An 11128-nucleotide genomic window follows, 5' to 3' on the forward strand; every position below is an offset into this window, starting at 1 on the left:
ATGTCCGAAAGAATAGATACCATCTCCATATCGATCTACTGTAGACTTATTGAACATATAAGTTTTTTGGGGAGTGAAGAACTCCTCTGTAATAATCATCATGGATTCCTTGATTAGTTCCCTCACGAGCTCCAGAAGGCTGTTGATAGCGGAGCCAAGGCTATGCCTCAATTTCCTGTTTTACTTACTCATTATGTTTACCATTCATCTCTCTTTCAAGGTTGTGGCAGAAAACCGTAGTGTTACTGTAGTTAACTGGTAATCATGGATAGAAACCACGTCTGTTATCACTCAGTTAGTGCGTCAATACAGTCTGACGCTTAGATAATGTATCTGTCTATGTGACGTAGCCGAGCGTGGTTAACCTTAGCAATACCAATAGGGAAGTGGGGCTTTATGGCTGCCTTTTGTTAGTTGTTACTTTAGTCGTGTATATTATGTTTTAAAATTTAAAAAAAATTAATTATCGTTTTTAATGAATTCTTCTACCAGATTCTATAACTTGTTTTAATCCTTAGTTTTCCAGGTCATTTTTTTGTCACACTCTGTCCCAGGTGTGGTCTCACAGACCGCTATATTTAAGTCGTTTTAAAAATTGCATTCAGCAATTTCAGTGAAATATTTCAGCTTTTTATTAAAACTTTAAATTAATACCACCTAAAGATATACATTAAAATAAATTTTTAAGTTTATTTTTGCAAAAAAACGCAGTTTAATAGAAAACTGATAGAATGAATATAATATTACATGATAATGTGAATGCTATGAATGCTATATTTTATCGTTTATGATACATGTAATGACAAAAACAGAAAATTTACCATAAAACATTCAAAAAATGAAAATTACACTAGTACTTCTTAGGTTTTTGGTTTCCTTATACGAGGTTTTCTTTGCACACGCCGGAAATTTTCGTGCAATGCGAGTTATATTGGCTTCTTGCAACAATGGGTCACAGATGGAGCATGTTTTGCGTTTTTCCAGCCGTTCAACATCGAACTTCGTTCTAGGTTCTGCTACACTCAAAACACAACGAATGGATGAACAAAGTTCACGGGATGTGTGGGGTCACCAACGAATTTGCAAGCTTCTTCAAAAAAAATTAAAGTGGTTCATCTGAATACTGTCCTTGTAGGAACAGTGAACGACAATCTCATTTACTCCTCTTATGTCCAACATGCGGAAAAACAATGCCATTGGCCATCATTGGAGAAGGCTTCGACGGCCAGCGATATTTGTATCGACCTAATATATTTCTGGCAGAACCTTTAGCTAAAGATTCAGTCTCCACACTTTTGTCTTCATCACGTTGATCACTTGTTTCATTCAAGAAATTCACAGGTGGCAAAACAAATTCGCCTTCACTTCCACACTGTTTCTGTTCTGAATTTGCCGGCCGCGGTGGTCGAGCGGTTCTAGGCGCTTCAGTCCGGAACCGCGTGACTGCTACGGTCGCAGGTTCGAATCCTGCCTCGGTCATGGATGTGTGTGATGTTAGTTAGGTTTAAGTAGTTCGAAGTTCCAGTGGACTGATGACCTCAGACGTTAAGTCCCATAGTGCTCAGAGCCATTTGAACAACATTTTTGTTCTGAATTACGTTTACTTTCAATTTCTTTGTTACTTGCAGTTTGTCTCTACTTGATCCAGGATCACTTCCTAAACTGTCCTCAAACCATTTTAAAACAGTATCCTTGAAGTCAGGATTAGACGAATACTGTGCTACTGAACCCATAACGCAAAGTCTCAGAAGCCGTCTGAGAGACCGCTAGCACGAAAGAAGCGGCAATAGTATAGGTCGACGTCACGTTCACGTGGCTACTGACAAAGGAAACCACGGCAGCTTCGCAAAGAATAACTAGACAATGCTCTAATGCTGTAATTAGCAACAGAGTGACAATGAACGCTAGCGGTCTGCAGGGGCGGTGGCTAAGGGGGGGGGGGGGGGGGGGAGGCGGACTATGGGGGCTATAGCGCCCCCCCCCCCCGGGGGAATCACACTGGATAAAATGACTTCAGAAATCAGCGAATATATTACTCCAACAGATTCAATCATTTTTTTAATATAATTATGTAGCAAGAAACAAGGTTGTCTGATGAGAATACCATGGATTTTGGAAACTACCGATTGTTTAAAAGTAAAACAGACAAAAGAATTCTTAAAAACACTCCGCATCTGGGTGTTGCATTCGCAATTTCGCAAGACATTCTTGGCTCCGTAATCGAAGTAAATCCAGTAAACAACAGACTAATGACAATTTCCATGAAATGTGCAAATAAAATGTACTGTTTAATTAACGCACGCATGCCTATCAACCAGGAGAATAAAACAAATCCAGAAAAAGTAAATAAGTCATGGGAAGTGTTAGAGAATACAGTCTCCAAAATTCCTCAAAATTATGTAAAGATTTTAATGGGTGATTTTAATGCACAGTTAGGGAAAGAGAGAAAATTTAGAAAAACGGTCGGTGAATTCCCTGCACATAAATGGACCAATCAAAATGGAAAGAGGCTGGTAGAATTTTGCAGAAATTTCAATCTCAAAATTATGTCAAGTCATTTTAAGAAAAAACCTTCAAAACAAAAGACATGGCGATCACCTAACAAGGACATAGGTGAATTCCAAATTGACCATATTGCAATCTCGTATCCATGTCACAAAGAAATTTTAAATGTTCAAGTTCGTAAAGGCGCCAATATTGACTCAGACCATTACTTAACCCGTGTGAAACTAAAGCTAAAACCCCAAAATTTCAACAAAAGGACACCATTAATCCCCAAATTTGACACCAGTAAAATCCAACCATCATTATTAGCAGACGAATTTGACAAAACAAGTGCACAAAATTGGGAACAACTCAAACACAAGATTATCAAAACAGCTCAAGATCAAATTCCTTTACGAAAACACAAGAAACATGCTTGGTGGAATGAAAACTGTGATCATGCAATCAAAGCCAGACAAGAGACATTTAAAGCATGGAATAGCAACAAGACAGAAGACACATATGATACATTCCTGACAACTAGAAAAGACACTTCAAAACTAATTAGACAAACAAAAAGACAATATGAGAATAGTCAACTCTTAGAAATTGAAGAAGATTTTCAGAAATACAATACCAGAAATTTTTATAAAACTTTTAAAACCAAAATAAAGGGGTACCAACCCCAGAATCTTTGCTTCAAGAAGGAAAATGGACAGTTGGCTCTTAACAACCAAGAAAATTGCAAAGAACTTTCTAAATATTTTAAGAATCTTCTAAATTGCCCCGAGCCCACAGAAAGATTTCCACCAAAAATTCCCCAACAATGCAATCCAGTTTCACTTGCACCAAATGAAGAGGAAATCATTAAAGAAATTCATAGGTTGAAAAACAACAAAGCATCTGGTGAAGATGGAATTGTTGCAGAACTTTTAAAGGCAGCTGGTCCAAGAACCGTTAAAGAAATTACTTCAATCATGCAAAACATTTGGCAAACTGAAAAAATTCCTGATGAATGGAAAACCGCCTTGATTCACCCACTTCATAAGAAGGGAGACAAAACTGATGTTAATAATTACAGAGGAATTTCTCTTCTTCCAGTCACATACAAAATCCTCTCTCAATGTCTTCTGAACCGAGCACAACAACAACTTGAATGGAAAATTGGCGAATATCAAGCAGGTTTCAGGCCAAATAGATCTTGCCCAGAGCAGATTTTAGTCCTCAAACTAATTCTCAGACATCAAAAAATTTACAATAAAAAACTAGTTTGTACCTTTGTAGATTTTAGAAAGGCTTATGACTCAGTGGATCGTGAATCTCTTTTCCAAATTGTGAAAGAACAAGGCCTGGATCCTAAAACCACGGCAATTATCAGAGACACGCTAACTGGTACAAAATCAAAAGTAAAGTTCAGAGGAGAAATTTCAGAATCCTTTGAAATAAAAACAGGCGTGAGGCAAGGTGATGGACTCTCTCCGTTGCTATTTAACTGCGTTCTAGAAAAAGTAATACAAGAGTGGCGCGAACGAAAATTGGAGTTCAAAATTGACCAACCAGTGAAATTAGGACGAACAAATATTTGAATAGACTGTTTGGCCTTTGCAGACGACTAGGTTATTCTAACGCAGGACATCCAAATTGCTCAGAAACAAATAGAAATTCTTAAAGAAACAGCAGAAAGAGTAGGTCTCCAAATCTCATTTGAAAAAACACAGTATATGACTAGCAACAAACTGGCACCCAAACTTTTGGAAACTAAGTATGGAAAAATCAAAAGAGTTTCGCAATTCAAATATTTAGGTGAAACAGTCTCAGAGACTGGTCTAGAAAAAATTGGAAATGAAATTCGTTGTCAAAAGATGGAGACAGCTTTTAGACTTACAAAAGACATCTACAACAAAAAATGTCTCTCGAGGTACTCTAAATTGAGACATTACAACACGGTCATAAAACCAGAGTGCCTTTATGGGGCTGAAACGCTAATTTTAAACAGAAAAAAAGGACATTCAAGAGATCCAAAAAAGAGAAAGAAAAGTAATCAGAAAAATTCTAGGTCCAAAATATACTGAAGAAGGAACATACAGGCTAAGAGCAAATAGTGAAATTCAACAATACACCAGCATATATTCGGATATGAAAAAACGCAGATTAAAATTTTATGGGCATATTAAAAGAATGGATGCTACCAGACTAACTAAACAAGTAGTGGAATTCTACGAAAATCGAAGTAAAGCTAAATTTGAGACAATAAAATGGATTGCTGCTATAAAAGAGGACATGAAAGAGGCAGATATAAAACAAGATGAAATTCAAGACAGAAAATTATTTGGGCAAAAAATTCATGACTGGGTAGTTGGTCAAGCTGAAAAACCAAAGAAAACTGGAACCACATGGTCTGATGAAAGGAAAAGAGCTCATTCCGAGAGAATGAAAACAATTTGGGCAGAGAGAAAGTCTAAAAGAAAATAACTAAATGCCCCGTGATTGTACTTCGCGTGGTCCAGTAGGGCCCAAACGTGAATAATAATAATAATATGTAGCAATATAGGTTGAAATGTCACTCCCCCCCCCCCATGGAGTATCACACTGGATAAAATGACTTCAGAAATCAGCGAATATATTACTCCAACAGATTCAATCATTTTTTTAATATAATTATGTAGCAATACAGGTTGAAATGTATGCCAAACACATTTTAACAAAAGAATCAGAGCGGCAAATAGCTTACTACCTAAACCAATAAATATCATTTAACTTAAAATAAGTGCCTTATTATTTATTAAAAAATACACATTTTTTGCCCTGAACTTCAAAACAGTTACCAAAAACTACTTCAAGCAACACCAAATTTTACCAATTTGTCGGTAGAGGACCCTAACTCTCTTTTTGTTAAGCCACATTCCATTCCAGAGGTGCACATGTGGTCACCCGATTATTTTTGTGTTATTGGCTTAGAGCACGCGCTACCCATAAAGCCAATTTTTGTACCTCCCGAACTGTACGCAAACATCGCACGATGCTGGAATGAGCACAGTTCATTACATTTTTCAGTTCTCGAGTACACTGACATGGATCGTTGTAGATTAATGCGTTTAAACGAACTTCATAAAACCCCGAAGGTAATCCTGAACGTGGAGAGTCACTCTAATGTCAAAACGACCCTCAACAAAACGAGAAAACCGTTTTTTTTCCTCTATTGAACTCAAGCAGAAGAATATGTCGGAAATGTTCAGATTTCTCCACTTGGCACTCCATTATCTAGCCTCCACAGCTTCACTCACTATCTCCAAATGACAGTATGTAAACTCAAACAGCAACAGTGAACTACAAATAAAAATTACAATCGATAAATAAACCCATAGTAACCGGAATATGAACATGCATAACAAAAACGCTACGAACTTATGCACCAACCTCATACAATCTGGTAGACGTTTTAGTTCTCTGAGGGTGTTAGTTGAGGGAGCAGTCGAATAAAGGCTGATCTCTACATTCATAAATTTCTGCAAAAAAACCTGAAGACTTGAAAATGATAAATACTCTCTGAAAAGGCAAGCAGCTGTCTTTCAACGGAAATAAATGTAATGTGTGTAAAAAGATGAGAATATCCGGTATCTATGGCTGCACGATCGGCGTCACTCACTGCCATGAGTCACAACCATCAGTAAGTTCGGAGTAAATGCCCGGAGCAATTTGCTGTGCGACGTTCCAAAAATTTTGCCACGAGGAGAGCAGATGCCAGACCGATTTGTTGAAAGTATCCTACATAAGATTCATTCACACACGAAGATCTTTTCTTGAATATTGTTTGTCAGTTTGGGACCCTTACCAACTTAGACTGACAGTAAAGATAGAAAAGATCCATAGGAGGTCTGTGTCTTTTGTTACGGGTTTACTCACTCTCAGTTGCTGGACGAGCGTCACAGAAATTTCCAAGAAAATACAATAGGAGATGCTACAACAAAGGCGATACGTCTGCTGAGGGAAGCCTTACTCTCAAAACTGAAAAAGGCCAATACGATTTAACAAACAAATGTGCCCAGTGCTTGAAAGAGAGTTCAGGTCACACCAGTAAAAAAGAAAAATGGCAGATGTGATCCACAAAATTACCGACCAATTACCTTAGAACATATCCTGAGATCAAATTTAATAAGGTACCTATCTCGAGCATTCGACCTTCATGTCATTTAACAGCGTGGTTTCCGAAAACATCGAGCATGTGAAACCCATCTCACGCTTTTCCCACATGACACTCCAAAAACCTTGGATCAAGGAAATCAAATGTATGCAGTACTTCTTGACTTCCAAAACGCACTTGACTCAGTACCACACCTACGCTTATTGTTGAAAGTATGATCGTATGGGGTATCAAACGAAATTCGTGAGTGGGCTGAGGAATTTTTGGTACGGAGGGTGGAGCAAGTTGCCTTGGATTCAGAGCCATCGAAAGATGTAAAAGTAACTACAGGTCTTCATCAGGGAAGTGCATTGTGGCCCTTGCTCTTCATATTGTACGTTAATAACATTAATGGTTTTGCAGACAATATCAATAGTAATTTCAGACTTTTCGCATATTATGCAGCTATCCATAATGAATTACTGTCTGGAAAAAGCTGCGCAAATACCCATTCACATCAACGTAAGATTTCAAAGCGGTGTAGAGATTTAAAACTTGCTTTATTCGAGGTGTGTCTATAAAATAACGGGTCTAATGCTGTCACAGAGTCTCAGTCGAATGTGGCATCGCTGGCATCTGTTGACAAATTAGTGTGGCTGTGGCCTTCGTTTGTTATAAGAGCTGTTGTTTTGTTTAGCCGGGATAATGATACGTGGCACCGAAAGAAGTGTTTAGTAAAGTCTGTTCATCAAGTACGCGATTTTCTGAGTGGTTCAAGCGTTCCCAAGATAGCCGAGAAGACGTTGAAGATCAGTCAAGCCCGGGAATCCCTTCAACATTAAAAACGAATGAAAATATCGAAAAAGTAGGGAATTTGATTCGATCTGACCGTCGATTGAGTATTCGATCGACTGATGAAACCGTAGAAATTGACCAAGAATGCTTAAGGCAAATTTTACGTAATCAATTTAACATGAGGAAAGTGTATGCGAAGCTAGTGCTGAAAATTCCCACGATCGAACAAAAAGATCCACGTGAAAATGTTTGTACTGACGCTTCGAATACCATTGAAAATGATCCTAATTTATTGGAAGGAGTGATAACATGTGAGGAATCTTGGCTATTCACTTACGATCCAGCGTCATGATAATTGTTTTTTTTTTCGGTGTTATGGAACTGTGTGTCTTCGCTGGATTCCTGAAGGTCGAACTATTAAGCAACAGTACTACCTTCAAACTCTTGCTCAACTCCTTGAGAAAATAAGAGAATAACGACTCGAAATGTGGAAGAACAAGTCATGGGTTCCGCATCTAGACAGTGTATCAGCTCGTACCGCATCGTCTGGTAACAGATTTTTAGCAAAGTATAGCATCCCTCCTTATTCTAGCACCATGTGACTTATCTGTTCTCCAATGCCAGATTTGCATTTAAAGGAACAACAATTCGTTTCAATGAGTGGAAAATGCGCTTGGAGCTTTGTAGGGACAGAGGGGGGGAGTATATCGAGGGTGACAATAAATATGTATGTTTTTGAAATAAAATGTTTTACAGCAACAGTCATAATATTTTATAGCCACACCTCGTATGCTCAGAAAAGTAAAATTTTACACTTCATAAAACGAAGAAACATAGTGTTCTATGACTACAGAATAGGTGACTCGCCGCGCGGGGTAGCCGCGTGGTCTCAAGCGTCTTGTCACGGTCTGCACGGCTCCCTCCGTCCTAGGTTCGAGTCTTCCCTCGGGCATGGATGTGTGTGTTGTCCTTATCATAAGTTAAAGTTAGATTAAGTAGTGCGTAAGCTTAGGGTCCGATGACCTCAGCAGTTTGGTCCCATAAGACCTTACCACAAAAATAAATAAATAAATTAATTAATTAATGGCTCTCAGTTGGAAGTGGTCAGTTCATACAAATACCTGGGTGTAACAGTGTCAAGGGATATAAAATGGAACTCATAAAGGATATGTCGTATGAAAAGCAGCTGAGAGACTGCAGTTCATTGGCAGAAAACTAGGGAAATGCTTTCGAATACTGACATACAAGGCACTCGTGCGACCGGTCCTGCAATATTGCTCTCAAGTGTGTGGGATCCATACCAAATAGGACTAGCAGGGAACATATAAGGAAGGGCAACACGAATGGTCACAGGTTCGTCTGACTCATGGGAAAGCATCACGGAGATGCTGAAAAAACTGAACGACCAAACGCTTGGAGACAGGCAAAACTATGCCGCAAAAGCCTCCTTAAAAAATTTCAGGAATTAACGTTAAGTTATGAATGTGCTCCGTACGTGAGTGGAACGGAATGAAGCCCTAATTACTAGCGCAAATCTAAACGGTTCAAATGGCTCTGAGCACTATGGGACTTAACTTCTAAGGTCCCCTAGAACTTAGAACTACTTAAACCTAACTAACCTAAGGACATCACACACATCCATGCCCGAGGCAGGATTCGAACCTGCGACCGTAGCGGTCGCGCGGTTCCAGACTGTAGCGCCTAGAACCGCTCGGCCACCTCGGCCGGCACTAGCGCAGTAGGGAGTACCGTCTTCCTTGCACATAAAGGTCCAGGTAGATGTAGAATACTACTTCATCCATGTTACATACAATGCAATGAGCAGAAGGGAGGAAGTAAAGAAATTTGATTGTGTAAAGAGGAGAGTAATAATTTTTATTTTACACTATCCGTAACTGGTACAGTAGAAGGTGGAAATGGTTCCTGTGCGCTATGTATCGTCCGCCTTACACAGCGCTGTGTACAAATGTGCACCGTCCATCCACATTAATGTGACCACCTGTCAAAAAGCCTAAATAAACACCTTTTGCAGCGCGGACCACTGCAGGAAGAAAGTCAGTGAGATTCTGAAAGATGCCGACAGGGATGTGGAGCCATGCCAACTCCAGTTCTGTGGCCAGCTGCGTTGAATTTCTCTGTTCAGGATCCGTGACGAGAACATCCCGATCGAGCTGGTCCAACAGATTCTAGATTGGGTTTAAATCCGTGGATTTTTGGTGGCCAAGAGAGTACGTAAACTCATCCTGGTGCTTTTCGAACCGCACAGGTACCCTGCAAGCTATGTGACACGTTGTAGTGTCCTGCTGGTAGATGCCACCCTTGCAAAGAAGAACAAACTGGTTGAAGGTTTGGACATGGTCCCCAAGGACGGATGCATAATTCTGTTGATCCATTGTGCTTTCTAGAATGAAGAGATGACCCAGAGAATATGAAGATGGTATCTGTTCTTTCGGACATGTGCGGAAGAACAGGTACCATCTTCATATAGTTAAGGCTAACCGGCCATTGACCTTCTTCTTCTGTGCTGGATGCAAACGCATTGCCCGAACTCTTACAGGACTCTGTAAGATTGTCTGCCGCGAGTAATGAGTGTAATGGGCAGGGGCACTACGAATGTAGTGAGTAGACATGACTTTGGGAATGTGGATCTCACGGGGAGCGTGCAAGGGATAATTACCTGCAGTCGCACTATTCTCTGTGCTTTCGGTGCTTTACTATGTGATTCCTAGTGAATGTTGCTTCGCTAACCTTCTTCTGACCTGAGAACTGGCTCACCAATACAGTCACTGAGAGACCTACATTTCATCACGAGATGGAAATCATTATACAACTCGACGTTTGGTATACACTAAGTAAGACAGGACTTAGGACATCCTTCGTTGTCTGAAAAACGTCACCTATACTTGAAAGAAAGGGACTAAAGCAAATACCACTCTAGATTACTGGAATCGAAAATTGAATTTGCTTGTATTTTGGAGACTAGCTGCTCTCGTAAAGCGTCAGGGACTTATCTGTAGGTGGCCTTTGATTTTTTTTTTTCTTGCGTACCTTGGCTTTTAGCTGTATAGCGTTTTGAGTATGTGGAAAACGGCAAGCTCCACCATGTACCGGATTACACACTACACTTTAAAACTCCCAAATAAATCCCTAGGTTAGCTTCGCTCAGATAGGAAGAAAGCAAGGGTATATTACCTCCTGCAGCGTGGTGCCTTTTTGGGCTCCATAACTTTTAAATAAATCTTTAGTTTTATGGAGTGAAAGTGCCTACCCTTGGCTGGTTTCAGTTACTCTTGCAAGTGAACGATTATAACTAAAAGGCAGCGGATCGTATTCTTGTAAGCAACCTTTGGATTGGATTTGTTACTTGCGAAAAGATTTTCAAGCTATTCGCCCCTCTTTCCAGTATTTAGAACAGTATTCGTACATAGTGTTGATCAGGTTTTCAGCTCATGAGGTCTGATAGCTATGTGAAAGCTTGCGACCAGTTTACATATCTTTAATTCCCGAGCTCATTCAGTGACGAATTCCCAGGTCCAATACACACGTTTCTCGATTTCAGGATAGGCGGCGCCAACGGCTTGCCACGAAGCCAGCCAGCCGAAATAGACTTGGACGGCCTCCCGTAATGGCGAGCCAACTAACTCGACGCGTAGGTGACGGCCGATCCGTCTTCGAAGTCTGCCACGCACACCTCGCATGCGAGGGCTCACTGCGAGATGGTTGCAACAT

This window comes from Schistocerca americana, chromosome 1, assembly GCF_021461395.2.
Source record: "Schistocerca americana isolate TAMUIC-IGC-003095 chromosome 1, iqSchAmer2.1, whole genome shotgun sequence".
Classification (NCBI taxonomy): Eukaryota; Metazoa; Arthropoda; class Insecta; order Orthoptera; family Acrididae; genus Schistocerca; species Schistocerca americana.